This window comes from Cynara cardunculus (genome assembly GCF_001531365.2).
Source record: "Cynara cardunculus var. scolymus isolate 2C chromosome LG 12, CcrdV1, whole genome shotgun sequence".
NCBI lineage: Eukaryota > Viridiplantae > Streptophyta > Magnoliopsida > Asterales > Asteraceae > Cynara > Cynara cardunculus.
Genome location: NC_037539.1, coordinates 20,184,883 through 20,196,037, shown reverse-complemented (window position 1 = coordinate 20,196,037; position 11,155 = coordinate 20,184,883).

Below are 11,155 nucleotides of genomic sequence, written 5' to 3'. Positions count from 1 at the left end.
GATTACAAGCCTGTCTACATATGTGTGAAGACTGCTCAAGCCTCAGTGAATGCTGAAGAGACCTCCAGGTTATTCCTGCATTCAGCGATCAAAAGAAGCTTGCCATGCACGATTGTTGTTGTATTGTCCTTATACACACAAAGGACAAACCCATACCCTTTCTAAATGTTAGTACGGTACGGAGCCGACTAGTTGACTACCCACCAACTTTAGGTAAGGATATCTACTCATGAATAGGCTTTTTGTACTATTCACTATAGCAAAGGACAAGCCTTCCTCTTAAGGCTTGACACGCACTCTAACGCTACCATATTGCATTAAATGTGCATTTAATGCAATGGTTATAAATAGAAGTGTTTCTTCTCCATGTAGAGTGCGCGCGCAACACACTCTCTTAACCTAATTCTTACTTTGAGCATTCTTGAGCTTAAGTAAAGGAACTCTTCTCTACAACATATCTTTTCTTATTTGCTAAGACTCAGTGTGTAACCAAAGATTGTTTAGATAGGTTTTTCTTACCTTATCTTTCCGCAAACAGTCTTGTAAAATTTGTATTGATCTTCTCTTATCAATATACATTTAAAATTTGAAAATAATGTGTTTGTATTCATCCCCTCTTCTACAAACTGTTATACATTTCTTGTAGACCCTTACGGGACCAACAAGTTGTCTTCTATTAAATTTCATTTCTTTGTAATCTCATTGGTTCATTTCACAAATCCTAACTAATTTAGGGTTAAGTGGTTGTTGTTGTTTATCTTTTGTTGATTATGTAAGGCATTAGCTTTTTGAAGTGGAGATATGAGACTTAAAAAGCCTCATGAGTGGTGGTGTGCACTGTGCAGGTGTAATCAACTTTATGTTTTGCAGCCATAGGTAGGGAAGAGTTTAGATAGGATTAGGAGTGAATGGTTAGAGGTCATCTGCCTGTAATGAAATCTAGAGAAAGCTACATATTCTTGTCTGGACATGTTCTTCATTTCTACAACTTCTTGTTCATAGTTTTCCAACTGACCAGAAAGGTATTGTAAGATGTTATATTCTAACCATTCCTAGAAAACCGATAAGATTTCACGATCAAAAAGCTACCGAAAAATTGATGTGAGTTACAGGTCCCCAATACTTAAGTGTTGCTAAATCATAAGCTTAGCAGCTTTCTCTTCCATATCATAATCTTTTAAAAATCAAGAATAAAGTACTCATTTTTCTATCATATAAATCAAGAACCCACAGGAGATCCAACTTCAAAAAAACTCAATTGAAATCTAGAGATGAGATAGCTTATGAAAGCACTATAATGATGATAGCTTATGAATTATTTGTATACAAATTGAGCTTACGGTAGAGATATATACCATGCAGAATCTTGGTTTAATGAGTCCAAAATATCAAGGTCACTGCCATTGAAATGTTTTCCCTGTTAAATAAGGTGTTAGACCAATATTCTGGTATGCAGTAGAAACATAAATTAACTAATTGATAGAAAGCAAATGCTATTTGTTTCTTAATTTGTTGGCTGGAATTCCCAATAATCCATCTATTTATCAGTATTTGCTTGCTATTACTCAATTGTTCAGTGGATCTATGAGATGGTAAAAAGGATCTTAAGTTTATATGTTTCTGACATGCCTACAATTGCTCATCATAAAAAATAGTCATTAAAGAACCAAGAAGAGAGTGTTCTAGTATGATCTTGTATAAACTGCTGAATTGCCTTTGGATGCACACCTTCCTCTTGATGAACGTTACATTTGCTCTAGAGGACTGACACAACAGTGGCTAGACTGACACAAGCTAAGTAGCATCATTAAACTTGTAATTCTTCTAACTTATTTGTTTTTGAGATTGAGGCACTTGTGAGAGTCTAAAACCGATATGTTTCTTCTTTATTCTTAGGGTGAGAGTTTGTGAAGCAACAATAGTTTCCATTCAAAGAAGGTTGAGTTGAAATCACTAATGCACTTTAACATATGACCTTAGTCGGACCACTGGTCAGAGCCGCAACAATAGCATGTTCTTTGATTTGCTATTCTATTCTATTGCATTATAATATCTTCTAAACCTGGTATTGTTCTTAGAGAAGAAAATGGGTAGCTAAATCAAATACATTCGATTGTCCACAAGATACGAACACACAACCTCCATGCTAGTAGAAGTGAATCAAATGTCCAAAAAACTTGATTATTTTTAATTTAATTAATACAAGCAGAAATTAGAAAACTTAGAAGAAGAAGAAGAAGAAATCTTGAAAGACCATCTGGATGTGCTTTTAAATGGTAACCCAGTTTAGAAAATTTTCTAAAAAAATCCCCAATATTAATTTTAATATTTATTAACAGTAAATTTCCCCCCTTTTTCCTTTTTTCTTGAGGTGCAGATCTCAAGGGTTTTGGTGTTTTATTTTAACCCCTTTTGTTGGGTGAAGTAGAGATTAAAAGGTGGAGGTGAGGATTTATGATAACTGATGTAGCAATGATTTGAATTAATATTATCCCTTTCAATTATTATTACATATAAATCAAATTCTGCACCCACAGTTTCATTTTCTTGTTTGATTTGGATGTCAAATATTGTCCATGATTGACTCCTAACTAGCAACAGTTGCAAGTGTTGGATGAATCTAACCAATATTGTCCATGATGTTGGGCAAATGCCCATTTTTTATATTCCTTAACATTATGCTTATTCCTTCTCTCCATAAACATGATTTTGTACAAATTATAAGAATGTGTCTAACCAATGAGAGTGAAGATGTCAAACCAATGTACGAAAGTGAAGATAAAGAAGCTTCGGAAGAAGACGAAGATGATGGGGTTGATTGAACAATTGTGATCTTTTGGGGTTGATTTGGTTGATTAATCTTAGCTTTTTTTGTTAATTGGCCTATACAAATACTATTCTCTATTTCTATAATGGACTTAAGACTTGGATATAAATCTGGATCGTGAACTATTCTTATCTCTATATGCCTTAAGTAATGTTGCCTCAAGTTTTAATCTATTATACAATGTTATATGTTGCTCTCTTTTACTCTTCTTATGACTCAAATTCTTTTACCAGTTTACTTGAAATACTGTATTATGGCTACTGCCTCTGCAAATAAATCACAGTCAAATGGTGCTTCGTCGTCCTTGAAAATTAACAAACGTGGTCCTACTAGAAGAGAGATCATAAAAAAATTAGAAAGCAAATGGGAGGAGTTAGGTTGATTGTAGACTTTTGCGAGGAGTTTAGGCAAGCAGTTGGGACAAACTCCGAGAAGTTCAACAACGAATGCAGCGATCTTTCAAAAATCACCGCAAGTTATATTTATAATATTGTGTCATTCTTGTTCTTATCCTTAACAAATTTTGTGTCATTCTTGTATTTATTTTATAGATAAATTTTGATGTTGACTTGTCTTCGAAGATTGTGGTTGATGTGATTGACCTCCAAATGGGTCGATCTTTCAAAAATCACCGAGCAGCTGCAGGAGCATTTTTTAAAATGTCATGGTCAGGAGGACATGGAAAGAGGCAAAGGAATGAAGCCAACTGACTCGAACGTTACAGATGATACTTGGCATATACTTTGCGATTACTGGAGATCGGAGAAGTTTCATGTAAGTTGTTTTTGGATCTTGATATGCTTTGTCTTATAATTCAAAAAATGTCGGTAACTTTAATGTTGTTTATTTTCTATATCTTGAAAATGTCTTGGTAAGAAATATAAAAAATAAAATAAAAAGTGAACCAATTAAATTATCAATGTGCAAAAATCTTATTGTGTTCTCATTTATTTCTTTTGGTCCTAATTGTTGCATTTTAGCTATTTGGACTTGGATCAAGTTCAACCAGGTTTAGTATAGAGTTGTGGAGGTGTTTCAGGTCTGCAACTTCTATCTTGATCTTCTATTGGGGTGTCTCCTGTTAATTTTGTGTATACAATAACAAATAAGAGCAGAGTTTGTGGTTTTGTAATTAGAAGATTAACCACTGCATATGAAACCATATTCCATAGATTTTATATATAGTTGTTTGTGGTTTATATATAGCTGCTGTTTCAGGTGCTAAATCACTTTAGTTCTCATTTATTGAAATACCGAATATGCTTCAACTAGGATATCTTAATTGTCGAGGCGTGAACAATTGTTGCTTACAACTATAAAATTACAATAGATAAGTAATTGCTATTAAAATGGGGCATATAGAAGTATATAGTTGTATGAAAACCAATTTTGAACCTGCAAACATTTAATTGTTGTATGAAAACCAATTTTGAACCTGCAAACATTTAATTATCTTATTGTGTAATTGTTTGTTTGATTGCTTCATATGACAGCAATTCATTTGCCTATACTGTTTGATCAATTTGTTGCCTCTTGATTGGGTTCCTCAGTGACTTATTTTTTCAATTTTTAACCCGACAAATGACAGTACTTGGTATTTTATTCTTTTAAAAATGTTTGAAGTTGTGGACGTAGAATTCTTGGATGGAGATTTGTTGCTAAACTTGTAGTAACTTTATGTAATGTGTACTGTTTTTGGCAAAAGAAACTTCCATTAATATACGAAAGACTTTAACAAAGTTGAAGCTTCTTACAAATGAGAGGAGTGCACAGTGATCTAGGACCATTCAACTTCCAGAAGTATGATCTCTTTTGGCATTTCTAGGATCTGAACCACATGAATTCTTGCATGACAAATGAAAGCCTCCTATCCAAAAAGTCAAATTTTAAACTCCATTGAATATGCTAGAATGATTGCGATCGTTGATAACATCTTATTGGTGGGCATAGAGCTTTTGGATGATGAACAGGAACACAACCTAGAATGTTGAATGCAAAATTAAATGATCAAATCCTAGAGCTAGATGAAGCTACCTAACAGAAATTTCATGTATTTGAAGGTGCCTTTTACGTAAAGGGCCATTTCTTGGATAATCTTCTTGCACCTTTTATCTTTTTATTTCTCGACTCTTGTACTTGATCTAAACCACATGAATTCTTGGCAGAAATTGCTATTATATAACATAGGTTATAACAAGATATAATAGCTGTAAAGATATAGTTCTTTTTTTTGGGGGGGGGGGGTCATTGTTAAATACAACTTACACAGCCCATTCTCACAATTGATACATTCAAGGGGGTCCCTGCTTATCTCTCCTATCTGATTTCTTTTTTGCATATAACAATTATAAATCATATTTTGTTTTTGTAGGCCATGTCAAGGAAAATTCTGAGAATAGGGGAAGTGAAAGTATGTTGCTTTAAACGGTATAGTGAGCACTCCAAATCACCATTTTCGAAATAGAGGATTGTCCAACAATCCTCTTATCGGTGAGATAGAGACTTTTTGAAAGTTGCATTATAGAGAAAAAGAGGGTTGGGTTAATGACTATTCTCGCACTTCATATGTAAGTTACGTTTAACGAACTCTTTTGCATGTCTTCATCGTTTTATAAATCACTAAGATTTATATATATGATTTTTATGTCCATAGGAGAACATCGTAGAGATTAAGCGGCAAACTGAATCAACAGAAAATCCTCCGGGTGATGTAGAAATTATGCAACACTGGTGCGTCAGGTCGATTGAGCCACACCGAGACGTCTAATCGACTTGCTTCAATAGAGTCTGAGCTTGCTTCAACAAAATTCGAGCTTGCTTCAACCAAATCCGAGCTCTTTCTTATGAAGGATGAAGTCGCTAAGTTGCGACAAATGGTGAGGTCAATTGTATCCGGCCTGTCAGTTCCAAGTTTTTCATCTTCATTAACTGTTCAAGACCAACGTTCGGAGACTCAAGATCGTTAAACATGCTATGATGATTTTGGATGTTTTTTTGTTGATAAATTTAGACGATATATGAACTAGTTGAATATTAAATTTGGATGGTTCTTATATATATTAAATTGTTTTGAGATTATTATTAATTTGTTCCTGATTAATTTAATATTAGTTATTAGTTTAATTTTATTATAACCTATTAATCCTAATAAATAAGTAACTTTTGGGACATGTGTCATGTTTCTGTGCGGTGGTTATTGATTTTTCCCGCCTAAACATGTATCTAAACACAATTTTCACTTCCGGTTCAAATAGGTTTATTTAAGTGACATGTGTCCCTTCGGACGGTTAATTTCACGTATTCGTGGTATAACCGCCTTTGCAGATTAATTGGCGATTCAGAGTTCCAAAATCTAGAGTCCTCCTTTCCAGATTTAGAGAGTCGTCCAATGATTTCGCCTCCAGATTTAGAAGTAGAAGACTCAGAGGTCTATGCATGTACTATGTAGAGGCTCCGTGTCTGGAGTGAAGCTCTGCATAAAATTGAAGGTTTCATGTTCTATGCTGAGGCTCTACATGTACTATGCAGAGGCTCTGCATCTGGAGTGAAGCTCTGCATCAAGCACTTAACCTTTTTGGTGCTTAAGCCTCGTTCTTCCTTGGAATACAGCATGGGCTCTGTATATGAGACACTTTACTCTTGAGTAAGAGCTCTGTCTCTTGATATCTTCTGCATGAGAGCTGTTGGTCCAGCCTGCTTCAAAAGACTAAGTCCTAAAGACTACAGTACAAGATGGGGTATAACAATCTCCCTCTAAGTGTAAATAAGACAGACTCATACTGGAATGAAAACACGAGTCAAATCGAGGCTCTGCATGTATAATGCAGAGGCTCTGCATGTACTATGTAGAGACTCTGCATCAAGCACTTAACGTTTTTGGAGTTTAAGCCTTGATCTTTCTTGGAATACAGCACAAGCTCTGTATATGAGACACTTTACTCTTGAGCAAGAGCTTTCTCTCTTGATGTCTTCTGCATGAGAACTCTGGAAAAATTCAGAGTTGTAAGTCTGAATTTAACTCTGGAGCTGTCATCAAAACCATATTTAAAATAAGCGTCTCTAAAGTCTAACAAAAACGCACCATCCGGAAACCCTCCCTAAAACCTTTACCTACCGTTATACAAAGAAGCTATTTGACAGAATTGTAAAGTTTATCTAAAGGCTTTAGAGAAGTTTTTAAGACTTTTAAGTACAAAACGATACTTTCTCTGAAGGTTATTTTTCTTGTAGTGATGGTAATTAATATTAACTAATATTATTTGTTTTCAAATATAGAACTTTGAAGTTAAATTATAATGTAAGATGCACATTTTAATTGTGGTATTCACTTGGATTATGCAAATAACACTTCATATCATATAATTTTATTTTATTTTTTGAAGTTTTTCATAACAGTACACTTTCAATGTTATTTTGGTGATTGGATACGTGTGTACTTATATATTCTTATAATCATGATTAATAAAGATAATATATAATATGACAATGTGAAAAAAAAAACTCAGTTCAAAGAATGTTAATTGTTGTTGTCGTTGATTTTTTAGATAACTAGATTACAATTATATAAAATAACATAATCGATCGCGTGATTGATGATGAGAATGTAACATACTTTTTTGCTATATTTTAAAATGTATAACATATAAGTAAAAGTGTATTTGTATTTTACATTATACATTATACATAAAAATGAATTAAATTTATAAAGATAATCAATAAAAAGAATTTTTAAATACCGTACAATACACGGTACAATCTACTTGTAATAAAGGATACCTTGTTTCAATTGTTTATGTGCTATGAAATAAATATATAATAAGAACTTTTTTTTTCAACGATATATTGAAAACATATTAAAACGTAAATATCATATATTTTGAAACAACATATAGAATTTGTTATATTTATTTTGAGAATATAAATATGATTTAAACTTTCGTTATAGAAAGATAACTTATGATTTAATTTAGACATGTGATACAAAGGTAGCTGATGAACGTTTGATAGGAACGTAGGAACATGAACAAGAGTCTTGATCGTTCATTTATGTTCGTGAACTTTCATTCATTTATCATTCGTTTACCGTTTATTTATGTTCGTTCGTTTATATATTAAATTTAATATATAATCTTTTGTTTATTTACTTTAAATTCAAATAATATTTATTTATGTTCGTTTAGCCCGTTCGTTTATATTCATTCGTTTATGTTCGTTTAGCATGTTAACGAACGAAGATAAACCAACACAAACACACCTAATTTTTAAATGAACGAAGACGAACACAAAGATTTTCGTTCGTTAACCGTTCGTGTTCGTTCGTTTGTTATTTAGATAATTAATATTAAGCTGTAAACGAACCGAACGAACACGAACGAAAGTTTGTTCATTCTTGTGATGTATAGATAACTTATGATTTAATTTACACATGTGATACAAAGTTTCTATTTTGAAATGGAGTAAAGATTTATTCCGAAAGAAAAAAGTAATATAAGTAAATTTAGTTTTGGTCCCTAAGGTTGGGTTTTTTTAAATGATATTGACACTAACACGTCAATTTACAACACTTTTCATCTCATCCACGAACAGTCGTTAATATTTCGTTAAAGTTCAATGAACTAGAGGTTATGTTGGTCAATTTATTCTTTTCTTGATTTTTCCACTAATAATTATAAATATATATATATATATATATATATAGGACGTATCAAATGTAATTTATTATAGTTGTACAACTAATACAACTTAATCAATTGAGACATTTATGAAAATGATAAGTGTTTATTTATTATTATTTGAATATTTATGGAAGATAACTATGATTCATTAATTATGATCAATATTTTATATTAGGTAACAATCAAAACTTTTATGAAATGTAATATTCGGGTTACAAATTTTGAGTTAATAATTGGAAAATAAGTTTATATGTATATAATATATATATATATATATATATATATATATATGATAAAGCTTGTGTGTATGTGTGTTGGGTTAGCCGACTTTTGTAATGGCAGCCATACACTTGCTATTTATAGCAAGTGTATGTGAAAAGAAAAGTTTCAGATACTTTTAAAAAAAAAATTTGGTGATCTTGGAAAGAAAAGACTGAAGGAACACCACAGGCTTAATCCGATCAAATATTTCAAGGTGAGTGTTTTAATGCTTTGAAGTATCAATTGTTGGTATAGCAATTTTAAGAGATTGTAGAATTGACTTATTATTATTCTTATATAAATTGTTTGTGCGGGTTTTACTTAAACCGGACAAGTGGTGTCCGGGGTTTTACCTAAACCGGACAAGGGGTGTCCGGGTTTGTTTTAAATCGCCCAAGAGGCAACCGGATTTCATCTAAACCGGTTGAGTGTTGTCCGGATTATAAATCGCTCAAATTGTGTCCGGATTATAAACCGCTCAAGTGTTGTCCGGATTATAAACCGCTCAAGTGTTGTCCAGATTATAAACCGCTCAAGGCGTGGACGAATTACCTTCTTATTATCCTAAGTATTTGTCCGGACTTCATATCCGGACAAGGTTGACCGGACTTCAAATCCGGTTAAAGTGTTTGAAAATTTTGAGATGTAATGGCGGTGTAACTGCGAGAGAGATGTAATGGCGGTGTAACCGCGAGAGAGAGATGTAATGGCAGTGTAACCGCGAGAGAGATGTAATGGCGGTGTAACCGCGAGAGAGATGTAATGGCGGTGTAACCGCGATAAAGAGATGCAATAAGTTTATGTGTCAGAACAGGTTTGATTCTAAACTGATTGTTTGGAAAGTATGTTGTTTATTTGTGATTTATACACTCACTAGACCTTTTTGGTCTAACGCTCAGTTGTTGGACTAACCTGTTTTGCAGGTCATCATACCTCGCAAGATAAAGGCAAGGAAAAAGTTTAGAATGAATGACATTTAGTATTCATAAATGTATTTTAAGAAAGTTTTTGTTAATCTGTATTTTGTAAACGATGTTACAGTTTGTGTTATGAGTATGATGATGTAAATTATCTGTACATGGAATATGTGGGTTGTTACAGTTGGTATCAGAGCCTTAGTTTAAGGGATCTGGGTATTTGCGAAATACTTAGACTTAAACTAGAGGTGTAGAAAGTTATGATAATAGGTTTCACTGGGTCTATGAACATGGGAATATGTTATAGCTGAACCTATTATGAGAAAGATAGATTATATATGACTKATATAATCTGAGTTATGAATAGACATGAGGATGAATGTGTTATTATATTGTGATTATGAGAATAATCATGTGTGTTTGAATGTGACAGAAAAAGTCATATACTGAGAAATGACAGATAATCCTAATCAATCAGAAAGGACCTCTACTGGTTATGGAAGAGGTCGGGGAAGAAAAAACGTAACACAAGGAGAGGACCCGAAAAATGTGATGACAATAGAAACGCGAAGTCATAGCAGGGGTCGAGGAGGAGGTAGATGTACTAGACAAGAACAGGAACTATCAGCTCAAGAAAGTTCAATGTCTGGTCATGGAAGAGGAAGGGCATGGGGTGGACACGATGTTCCCGATCCCGGATTTATTACCCAAGAAATGTTGGCAGCAGAGTTGGGAAAATTCCAAGAAAGTTTGGTGAATTTGTTGGGGCGTACAAACCAAAATAATCCAGAAGTGGTAATAAATCCCGATTATCAGGAGGAAGCCGGAGCTAGTACACCGGTAACTGGTACATCTGTACCCCTTACTTCATCTTCAGTACAAAAAGGAGGAGATATCAAAATGTTTCTTGCTTGTAAACCTCCCAAGTTTTCTGGTGAGCGTGATCCTGTTAAAGCCATGTGTTGGCTTAAGGAGATAGAGTTGAGTTTGCAAATCAGTAAAAGTGCAGAAGAGGACAAAGTCATGTTTGTTGTATCTCGTCTGAGATCAAGTGCTTTATACCGGTGGGAAGTCCTGTCCAGTTCAGATCCGAACATTTTGAAAACCATGTTGTGGGAAGAATTTATGGTTAAGTTTAAAATTCAGTATTGTCCTGAAGCTGCAGTACGAAAGTTGGAAGATGATTTCCTTCGTCTTGADCAAGGAAACATGTCAGTCCGCTAGTATACAGAAGTTTTCATGGAACAATCTAGGTTTGMTKAAGCCTATATAATATCTGAAAACAGTAAAGTGAGAAAGTATATCTGGGGATTGGAGTCGAATCTTCGGAAGTATGTGATATCTAGGAATCCGACAACATTTCAGGCAACAATTGATGCTGCTGAAATACTGGAACAAGATATTGACCGGCAACCACAAGAAAGGGTTGGAGAGAAAAGAAAAGGGGAAACTACAGTAACTGATTTCCGTAGACC